This window comes from Lissotriton helveticus, chromosome 1_1 (assembly GCF_964261635.1).
Source record: "Lissotriton helveticus chromosome 1_1, aLisHel1.1, whole genome shotgun sequence".
In the NCBI taxonomy this organism is placed as follows: domain Eukaryota; kingdom Metazoa; phylum Chordata; class Amphibia; order Caudata; family Salamandridae; genus Lissotriton; species Lissotriton helveticus.
The window spans coordinates 657809626-657821796 of record NC_136057.1 but is presented as its reverse complement, the minus strand read 5'-3'; the positions used below and the strand labels follow the sequence as shown (position 1 = coordinate 657821796).

The 12171-nt window shown below is 40.9% G+C and overlaps 1 protein-coding gene across 3 annotated transcripts in view; it reads left to right on the top strand.

The window, feature by feature from the left end:
* SEMA3E (semaphorin 3E) overlaps window positions 1–12171 on the top strand; it is an 885350-nt gene that overhangs the window by 427021 nt on the left and 446158 nt on the right. The window lies entirely within an intron of this gene.

Here is a 12171-nt window from a genome sequence, read left to right as displayed (position 1 = left end):
CAGATTAGTTTCGGCCAAAGTTTTTCCAAGTATTCCAGGTGACTCTGAAATCAGAAGCGATGCTCACAGTTGTTTCCATAGACATTGAGAAAGTGTTCCACTTGATCAGCATTTGTTTATGGTTCTGTGAAAGAAGGGCGTCGAGCCAGGCGTGATGCAATGGATTAATGTGTTGAATACAGAGCCAACATTTTTTATATGCCCCCATGGGCCAAGTCATATAGTTGATATATGATCTGGCGATTGAGCCCTAGTTACCATGATTGGCAGGGTAACATCACAGTAGCTTGGAAACAGCTGGCACATCAAAAGCTATATAATTACATGCAGACGATGCAATATTGTATGCAGGAGATGTAAACAAAGGGCGAGGCCATATGATCAAAGCACTGAAATTGGAAAATCGTTAGGGTTGAAAGTAAACGGAGACAAATCAGGTTTATTCCCAGTGAGGAAAATTAAAGACAGGCAAACAAAACTTTTCCCTGGCTTGAATTGGTTTGAACCTTAACAGGTAGTACACCACATTTTGATACTCGGGGTCCTGGTTTACTATGGAGATACTGACATTATTGCTGCTATAAGGCTTTATTGGCACTTCAAAGAAGTGTTTTCTTCGGGAGGAAAGATTTTCTGTCGTAACAGTGTGACTAGCTCTATCATTATTAACGTATATGACCTGAAGCTGTTTTAATTAGCCAACCAAAAAGTTTCATAATTTCACCATAAAAAACATCAACATTATTACAATGTAATCCAACAATCAATACGTGTCATATTTCCAGTCACTAGGACTCTGAGCGAATGCAAGATGCAAAACAAATTCAACATTATTATACTTATAGATAAGTCACACTAAACCTTGTGAATTTAGTGTCTATTGAATCCTTATAAAATGTATACGTTTAGATAGTAGAAATCTTGGTATATCTTGTGCAGGATCATATTCTTTCTGTATGCCAAAGAGGCAATTACTTATTGTGTGTTAATTTACTTTTTTGCATCTTATTCTGCTATTCACTAACACACATTACCTATATTCATTGATTATGCCGTCTAAATGCTTTGACATACCATTCCACCCATCTCAAGGGTGATAGCATTTTGCCCATTACCTATTAATATAATGTAACATGTGGGGGGAAGGGGGCGCATACAATGAAACCCCAGCTGCTCCATCAGGCGGCTAGGGTGAATTGTCATTGTTTCCTCGTTAATAGAACTAGGGAGTCATTCCATGGCCGAGTTACTGTTACTTTTATTCAGTCTCCATCACCTTACATCACTCAATATCTTGCTGGCTAAATTGGCCAATCTTTGTAGTTTAGATATGTGATGTGTTGTGTTTATGAGTCTGGTGGTCTTCCAGATCATTTCCACTTGCCCTTTATCCAGCAAGAGCTCTAGATACATGAATCTTACAACGAAACCACTTGGGCCTAGGTATTTTTTGTACTATTCAGATGTATTTAGATACTGTCTGATAAAGATTTGGTACCCTACCAGGCTTGTTTTCATTGAGGTGTGCTCTAGTCATAGTCAATTAGAATCTGACACGGGTGTGATTGGAGTTGCTGGAAGGTCTATGGAGAATATAAGCAAATATTCCCTGGTTGATTCCCTCTCTTGTGATGACACGTGACTGTTTCTTAATACATTCTGAGTCAGAAGATTGTTTGAGAAATGCATTTTTTTACTGGTTTTTGGAATAACATTAGCTTAGTTTTTGTTTTACATAGTTGGACCTAGAGTAGGCATGTGACTAGCATGGGCTGTATGAGCGTAAAACCATCTTTCTGCCACTTGGTGCCATGTTGGAGCAGAAAACTGCAGATAGCTTTCAACCCTTCTCCAAGAAGCCCAGTGCATAGCTTGGAAGATTTTGAATTCAAGTCTAGACGCCAGAGAGGACCATTGGAGGGTATTTCATGCTGCCTTCAGGTGATCATCCCTCCTAACAATATAGATCAGTCAAACTGCCGGATGTTGCAATCTTGTACCCTGCCTTTGGATTGTTTGAAAGCATTGTATTGATTATATTAAAGTAATCAAAAACTTAACAATAGTTTCTCTTAATATTTGCTCTGTACGAATGCTGTGAACTTTCAGAGCTAGATGAGTTAAACAATAAAGCCTTTTAACTTCCTTATTTGGTTGAAATTGGCAAGATCTAAATTAAAATGAATGCCCATGTTTCAGATTTGCAGGTAGATTTTGCCAACCGTTTTAAACATATTTTGCACCCTTTTTTGCTATAACTTCCTCATGATGTCTGTTTTTTCATCACTAAGACCAACCTAGGTCTCATGGTCAAAAGTGCAATACACTGCTGGGGGAACCGATTTGCATCATTGTAGCATGATTATCTTAGTTCAGGGCAGGTACGATTTACACACCATCTTTTGGCACAGTAGTTGATGTTATTCCCTTTGATATAAAACCAGGTTACATAATTTTTTATTTACTCACATATTTTTCAGTAGTTTAATTCATGAGACTATGATCCTACAATAGTGCATCACATCTAAAGCATCTTCTGCACTTAAAACTTGGATTTATAGTGCACCAGACATACTGTGTAAAGCTTTGATCTGAATGCCGTATCTTTTCCCATAAGAGCAGTAAACCAGTTTCTTTATTCTCCATCCATGGTGTTCCGTATCAGTGCCATGATGCTCCTTGGAGTGTTAGGTGCGCTATATAAAACCCCATTTACATTACATTACTTCTGAATTGTCCTCTATATTTTCGGTAGCCGTCGTATTGATCCCTTCTGTCTTCATCTGTGTAACATTACTTGAGTTACCTCCGAAGCACATTTTTTCACAAACCTCTATATGATCCCCTATGGATGCCGTTTTTGTACTGTTTCAAACACCCAGTGCCTTTGTATGCCTACTTTTTAGCCATACTCCATCAGTCCATGTCCTTTTCCCGTTCTTTCAGATTGGGTGGTGTTCCAGAACCAGTACAATGCATCCACATTTCTTCTCGCTTGCATCAAACATAAATTACAAAATAGTTTTCTGGGTTACAGTCATTGAGATAATTTGAGGTGTTCCAAGAATCCTGAATTTATCTCTGCATTTTTCCTCGGACGTTTTTCTTAGGTTATAGAAGGTTTTTCAGCTGACATATATCAAGAAAGAAATAGTTTTTTAGAAGTGGTGATGGTTGGATAGTTAAAGGGTCTAATGGCTATTTCTTTTACGATGGACCTATTCATGAAGTGACGATGTTAATAATGAGAAGAATTCCTTGATCCATGATACGGGACGTGAGACAAGCAATCTACTATTTTCTTCATTAGTTCCATGTCAATGTACTCGAAGGCGATGGTCTTGATAGTAGATTTTGCAGGCAGATGGCGTTTATTGAGATGTTCACAGTTAACCTTTTGAACCAAGGAATTATATTTTGTCCTTTCACCGAATATGTTTTTAATTTAGGAATGAGTCAGTTAAAATAATGCTAAATACTCTTATCATTTGATGTATTACCACATTGATGCAATTGAAAATATATCCTTTTTTAACTGTTAATGTATTGTATTACTTTGTGTTTATTTCTGAGTTGAAGATGTGATACCTGCTTTTCATTTTCATGGCATTAGCTGGTGTGCTCTCTTTTGCACAATTTGCTGAATGTCCTGTTTCATAGGTTTAGTTCTATGCTTTAGGAAGTGAATGTCTCTATTCATTGCGTCCAATATATTTATTATGTATAAAGCATCTAGATGATACGTAGGTTTGGTTTCTCTGGTGGTGTGTAGGTTATCTGGAATATAATTGAGCTCAATCTGATTCTCTCTTCAAACTGCATTGTAGGAAGCTGGCTTTTTATATGACATACCAAAATTAGGTATGTTGGGAAAGATTCCAGGGGTTCCCTTATGAGTGGACAGGGTTAGTTCTAGCAATCTTGTGGTGCTCTTCTAGGAGGTATTGTGGTCGAGCAGCCTTAGGTTTATCAGAGAGGAGTGTTAGACATCCTCAAATGAACTCAACAGTCGAAAAATGATGCACACGACTCAATAAGGAAATGCACACCAATTTATAAAAATAACACATATTTGTATATATGTTTAGGCACCAGAATCAATGTGATCAGGTAAGTATATTTGGCAAGATAAATACTTTTACTCTTAAAAAATGGACAGTGCATTTTTCAAAGCTGCAATGTTAACCTACAGAAGGAAAAACTAGTATGGCACTCAGGTACAGTACAACTACTTAAGAGACTAACCTTCTGGACTTGAGGTGAGTTTGTGGCAAGGTACGAAGCAGCACCAGCAGGTCACCTCGAGCGGCACTAGGACATCCAGGTGCAGGGGTACAATACAGCATCGGGTGCCCAAGGCTAGTAAATGGGGATCGGTCTGAGGGAAAAGAAGCTGCAGGTCAGGACTGGGAGGCCACTCAGGTTGAACCAAACAAAGGGCTCAATTCTATAAGATGCAATGCTATGGGACTGGGGACACCAGTGGTTCTCTTCTCCTCGTATTGGTCTGACTGGGTGCAGAGGGTCTTTTAGGTGTCGGGTTTCCTCATCACGGAGCACTCACGGTTGAGGGGCCTGCAAACAGAGGCAATGTCAGAGAGTTCAGGAGGGGTAAAACCAAGGTGGAATCTGTCTCTTGCGGGCTTGGGGACCACACTGACACCATTGGTCCAATTCAACATGGGCTGGTGGGATTGTGTCCAGTGGTGCTTGGTGGTGTCAGGTTTGATGGTTACGGAGTCCTCATGATTTGTCTTGGGGGGCCTGCAGTATGCTGGGGAGGAGTTCCGCTGCTCCAAGGAATTCTTGATTCTTTATTAAAGTAAGGCAGTCCTCCCAGGCAGTAGAGGCATGACAGCTGTAGGACGAGAAGTCTTTGGCGCATGTTTGATGGTGAACAGCAGACAGGCTGGAAGGGCTGGTACCAAGTCAGTTGTTGTTCTTCAGTTTTCTGCTTTCAAGACTCTTTAGGGTCCTTCTTCTCTGTAGGTCATCAGGATCAGACTTTTGGGTGCCCAGGATTCCCCTAATACTAAATGTAGGTGATTAGGGAGTAATACCCAATGGACTACTATTAAAAGCCAGCAATTTGTACTAATCCAAGAAGGCTTTATTTGATTTCAACCATCAACAGAAAACAGGTCTCAACTCCAACATCTCCAGAGCAGGAATGCCCCCACCACACCCGTGACCACACTCCTTCCATGAACATGACATACAAATATTCCACAAGCTCCAAGGTTGGACAAACAAGTAGATTACAACACATCCCTTTTACACAATATATGAACAATTATAAATATTGTTAATATCTTGAACATAAGAAAACAAAATAAAGAAGATAAGAAAAATTCAACACATTAGCATTAATAGTAAACAACAAGAACAAATAGAAGAATAAATAGAAGATCCAGAACTCTAATATAAAACATACTCTTTGAATTTCACAGGCACATGTTTGGGCCTAGTCGAACTAGTAGAATTGTCACTGCTTGTACCTCTATTCATAGAAATAGTACTTTGAACTCTAGTCGCACAATGAGTTGTCTCAACAAATTTAACAAACCTAGACATACTCCAAGTACAGCCATTGTTCAAAGCCACAACATTTTTCTTAATTGCAGTGATTACAAAAGGGCCTAGAAAATTGGATAATCCCTTGTGACAATTTTTAGTTTTTTTTTACCATAACACGATCTCCCAGATTCAATTTTTTCACTCTTACTGACATTTTGCTGTCATACCGCATTTTATATTTCTGCTGGTACTCAGCAACTTTACTCCTTTTCAATTCTCCAGTCACACCCTTCCTCTTCCAAACAGGAAGCCCCACTGGATTCAACTTGGAACTCGCTATCCTTCCTCTCAAGACTTCAAAAGGCGATTTCTGAGAAATAGCATTGGGAACTGTGCGATGTGCCCACCAAGTTTCTCTCAAGACATAACTAAAAGAAATCCCAGAATCATGTGCTCGCTGGGCACAACTCTATTCATCCTCTCTGTGAGGCCATTGGCCTGTGGAGAATATAAAGCTGTCTTTTGATGGACAATTCCAAGACCTTCAAGGAAATCATACATCTCATGAGAAGTGAACCGCACCCCATTGTCAGTGACTAGATATTTGGGTATACCCTCTGAGGCAAAAACATCCTTCAAAAACCCAATCACTGACCTTGAATTCACAATACCCATGCACTTGGAAGTCACCCACTTTGAAGTGTAGCCCACCAAAGGAACAACAAACCTTTCATGGTAAGGCATTAAATCAAAAGGTCCCATTATATCTAACCCCAACTTAGTCCACACAGCATTAGGTATCACCACAGGAGAAAGAGGAGCTTGACTTGGTACATGAGATTCGTCATTAATAGCACATAGGTGACAATTTATAACGACAGATTCCACCATCCGATCCATTCCTGGCCACCAATACCTCTCTCTGACACGTGCCTTCGTAAGGCTCCTCCCTAAATGCCCCTCATGAGCTAAGATGACAACCTTATCTTTAAGCTCATCGGGTGGAACCATTCTGTCACCCCTCATCAAATTCCCTCCACAAAAAGTTAGATCATCCATTACAGTCCAAAAAGGCTTCAAAACAGGATCCAGATCTTTGTAACTTGGCCAACCCTTAGATACAACATATTTAAGAGCAAGAAACCCTTTATCAACAGCAACACAAGATGACCCTCATCTTTTAACAAGGAATTCTCCACCAACCAATTTACACATTCTAATTCTTCTCCCACTTGTTGAGAGTTAACTGGTAACCTTGATAAGCAGTCAGCTGATATATTGTTCAAACCTGATATGTATTGTACACGGAAATTAAATTCCTGCAGACCTTCACTCCACCTCTTAAGTCTAGGAGTCATATTGTCACTATGATGACACGAAAAAATCTGAACCAGTGGCCGATGATCGGATTTCACTATAAAAGGAATCCCCCACAAATAAAACTTAAAGTGTGTATTCCCCAAAAACACTCAGAGCCTCTGTCCCAATACAAGAGTAATTAACTTCAGCTTCTCTCAAAGCTCTGGAGGCAAAGGCTACAACTCTTTCTTCCCCATCTACAACCTGGGAAAGCACTGCTCCTAGTCCTTTGAGACTAGCATCAGTTGTAAGAATAGTTTTCAACTTAGTATCAAAATGACCCAAAGATGGCATTTTGCTAATTTAAGACTTCACTAAATTGAAAGCTATCTCACATTCTGATGTCCAAACAAAACGTACTCCCTTTTTCAACAACGCTCTTATAGGCTCAACCACACTGGCAAACCCTTTTACAAACTTAGAGTAGAACTCTGCCATACCAAAAATGACCTAACCTGTTCCTTATCTTCTGGTGCAGGGGCTTTAACAATACTGTCCGCGAGTTGCAACTTAGGTTGTATACCTTCACCTGAAATAACGTGACCAAGATAAGTAACAGACTCTAGTCCAATATGACATTTTTACATCTTAACAGTAAGTCCTTTCTCTCTCAATTTAGTCAATATGGATCTCAAAACATTCTCATGCTCACTCTCATTCTTACCATACACAAGTATGTCAACCTGAAAAAACAGAACGTTTGACAAACTTCCAAGAACCATTTTCATCACTCTTTGAAAACAAGCTGCGGCCGAGCCAGCCCAAAAGGCATTCTTAAGAAACGATACGCTCCCAACGGTGTAACAAAGGATGTTAAATGCCATGAATCCTTATGAAGAGTAATCTGATGGTACGCAGATGATAAATCTAGTACGCTGAAAATTTTGGCCCCCTTTAGCAAACTAATAGACTCTGATATGTTGGGTAGAGGTTGTCGGTCCACCCAAATCCACTCATTGAGTCCGCGTAAGTCCACACACAGCCTCACAGCAGACCCACCATCCTTAGGCACCAAAACCACCGGAGATAGCCATTCCGAGGCTTCGATTTCCTCAATCACACCCAATTTGAGCAACCTTTCAAGTTCAAGTCTTAACGGGCCAACCATCAAATTTGGTACCCTCCGTACCTTATGTACACAGGGTATGGCTGAATTTGTTTGTATAATCCGATGCTCAAAACCTTTGAGACAACCAAGAGCATCTGAAAATACCTCAGGAAAGTCGTCAAAATATTTACTCCTAACATCCACATCATTAATTGACAAAACTTGCTTAAGTGGGTCATTACACTCTCTATCAATCAACATGACTTGATCTTCTGGCTTCTTGGCATTAGGATTCAAAATTATGCCCAAGTCATTTTGATGCCACCAACCCAGAAGATTATCTCCTCTCACAGCCACATACACCTTCCCCACAATTTTCTTCCCTTTGAACACAATCTATGCTGTCACATACCCCACAACATCCACACGAGACCCCCCATAACTAATGGAAGAAATATCAGGAGGAAAAACTTAACATTTTCAAGTCCTATTACCTCATCCCAAATTTTGTTTCCAATTAAAGTAAATGGGGAACCGGAATCGGCCATTACATTGAACTCATTACCATCCACAGAAATGTTACAGAACGGCATAACAATCTTATCAGAGTCAACTTTCCCATCAGTTTCTGAAATACTTGAAACAACCACAGTGCGAATACTGTCAGAAGTACGACCCTTCTTTGCAGATTTGCAAACACAAGCATAATGTCCCTTGATTCCACAGTTGATGCAAACTGCTTCTTTAGCATAACAATTGGGAAAGCTTGAAGAATGAGAGAGACTGCCACATCTATAACACCGCATCCTTTGAGTATCTGTATTATTTTTCTCGCGATCAAAAGTACGTTGTTGACGTAAATCACGTTGGTTATGTGATTGGGTATCTTTGTGAGTGAAGGTATGACTTTGGTTATCTTTTGAGACAATCTTGTTCTTTGTAGTTAAAGATACTTTAGCAATATTGTCACAAATCTCATCACTCAGATCATATTCCAACATGGGGGTCGATTATGATTGTGGTAAATCCACATTCTCCGGGCCGGTGGAAGCCACTGCCGGCCCGGAGGATGCCGATTCACCGCCGCGGACCCTGAAAACACCCCCGCCAGATCATGATGGCGGTGGGATCAGCGGCAGACGGCAGGTCCGTCCGGTGCTGATCCATGGGGTGTTGACCGGAATTTGGTGGCGGTGTCTGCAAGACACCGCCAGCCAAATTACGATGTGTGTGCAAACATGCTTTTCTGCAGCGTATTTTTCCGCCGCGGAAAAGCATGTGGAGATTTGCTTCTGGGGGGCCCTTTTGGGCCCCCAGGGTGTCGAGGGGTGGGGGGTGCACATGGGGGGTACCTATGGTACCCCCCTGCATTTGCATGCACAAAGCGGCAGGCACCGCACGGTGCCTGCCGCTTGATGCATGCAAATGCAAAGCATGCATATTTAACATTGCGGTGGGTGCTGCTTTAAGCAGTACCCGCCACAATGTTAACTATACAGGATGTGACCGCCAGGGTGGCGGTCACATCCTAATTCCGATGGAGGGAACACCGCTGCCCCTGCAGACGGTCCCTCCACCTCGGGGGTGGCGGACGGACGCAAGTCCGTCTGCCATCCTAATCGATGTCTTGACATTTCTTTGTACTTGTTGTGTCATCATGTTCACGATTTTTCCTAATTTCCTTCACCCATGAAGACGTATTCTCAACACCTTCTACAATTGCGATGGCTTCCATTAATGTGGGATTTTTAGACAAGAGATTTTCCTGTACTCTTGTGCTGTTTGTGCATCTCACAAGTTGATCTCGCAACAAGGAATCTGACAGGTCACCAAACTCACATGTACGTGCTAATGTTTTCAAAGAAGCAACATAGGTTCCTACATGTTCCGTGGGACCTTGTAGTCTCATGAAAAACCTATGACGTTCCAAAACAACATTGATACGAGGTCCAAAATATTTTTCCAACATCGTCATGGACATCTCATATACATCAGTGGGTTCACCATCACCATTGCCAATAGTTATGAGATCCACACTATCATAAATGTTTCTACCTTCCACCCCTAAATTATGTAGAAGTATGGCTTGCTTTCTAACAGCTTAAAATTTTTCTCCCCCAATTATCACTATGTAAGACTCAAAATGATTCTTCCACCTTTACCAGGGAAGGATGGGTTCTCCTTTTTCAGATAAAAATGCAGGAGGTTGAGACATGCTGGTAGAACTAACAATGTTTGTTAAGTAAAATGAACCAAACGATCTTTACAGGTAGTGTAACACTTTAAATTGACATGCCAAAAGGAACAACACAGCAGAGAATGCCAAAGTGAGTTTATTGCTTTTGAGCTCAGTTGTCTACTTTTTGTAAAAACACTGGTTTTATCGTGAAGCGTTCTGACAGTCACAAGATTAAATTCAGTCACAAGATTAAATTCTCACCGTAAATAAAAATCGCGCTGATTACAATCTTGTTTTGACATTGTTCCGATGAATCGCTCTGGTTACTATCTCGTTTTGTCACTGTTCCGCTGTAATTTGCTATTTTGGCCCAATCCAAGATGGCCGCCACGTAAAATGCGTGATACGTAATGCGTGATGACACGTATGACGCGTACAATGTCAATATTGCATCGAACACTGGAACACAGAACGAGCAGGATCCACAGAGCACAAGGACACCGCTCATGCTAACGTTTGAAGATAAACAAGTTGGGAACTGACACTTACTTTAAGAGATTTCGTTTTGTATTAAATCCATGAGTTCATACCAATGCGTTCTTGCGAAGCTCAAAAACTATGATCTTCAAGTGAAGAGAGTTGACAGCCAGCCAAATCTAAATTAGAAATCCAATCCAAGGTAGTTGAGGAATAGTAAATCCAAAACCAATCCAAAAGGGTTTACAGGGGAATCGATGGTTGCAGCTTGTCCCCAATCAAGAGCTCCTCGTCGCCAATATTAAAAGCCAGCAATTTGTAATAATCAAAGAAGGCTTTATTTGATTTCAACCATCAACAGAAAACAGGTCTCAACTCCAACATCTCCAGAGCAGGAATGACCCCACCACACCCTTGATGTCATAGCATTCTCATTCCATGAACATAACATACAAATGTTCCACAAGCACCAAGGTTGGACAAACAACAGCTACCTACCTCTGGGGTTGTCTTCTGCAGTGGCAGGACTTATGTGTTTGGTGAGGGGTCCTTTAGGGTGGCACAATGCGTGCTGCAGACATGAAGGTCCCTTTTTAGCCCCCCTCTCCTAGATGACAGGCGTATCTTTCACTATCGAAATACAGGGAGTACCAAAAGGTATTTACAATTGGGGGAACAACTGTAGAGTTTTGGGAAAGAGATCTGGCACCAGGGACCTGGTTAGCCGACATCCAGTGCATTTCCAGTTAAAATCACATCTCGAATACCAAACAAAATGGGTGTGACCATGTCGAAAAGGGGCACTTTCCTACATGCATGTTATCATATTATGTCTTGATAAGAAGGTGTGTGCTTAAATATGATTATTAGGTTTGTGGTTTATCGCTTGATACAGAGTACAGTATATGTACTTTAAATTATAACAAAGAACATAAACCAAAAACGTATCTACCTAATGAATCATATTACCAAAATCTAAATGTACTTCCACATCCAAATTAAACAATACAAATACAATGAAAACAAATATTATGAATATAACCTGATTGTGGTAATAAATAGTTGTACACACATATGGGAGGAGTTCACTGTACCAGTTGCTGTGCTGTACTTCACAGATTGCTAGCTGCTATTTCCTGATTAAGCCAGCCTTCTCTGGCTGAAGCAACACCTGTAAATCCAGAGAGAGGACGAGAGGGGCCAAGGCAGAGTCCAGGCATGTAAAAGTCAGGATGGCAAGGAGCAAACTGACTCCTTAAGTACATTAGCTGAAAAACTGCTACTCAAGTTTGGTACTTTGCACCAGACCTACCCACCAGCATCCCATTGCTGTTCCACTTGTTCTCTCAGCGATGGTGTGTGCCCTTTGTTGTTGTGATGGGCTTGCTATCTCCAGCTGCAAGTTGGTTCTGCACACCCAAAGCTAGAAGTAAAAGTGACAGATGATAAGTCAAGCAACCCCCGCCATGAACAGTGTTGTAATCAATGAGGTCCTATTAGATGTTGCATTGATCTTATCAAAGATGTCATATAACAGTTCATGGGGGATGTAATATGTGAGTAATTATCAGTGTATGGAGAGGATGCAAGT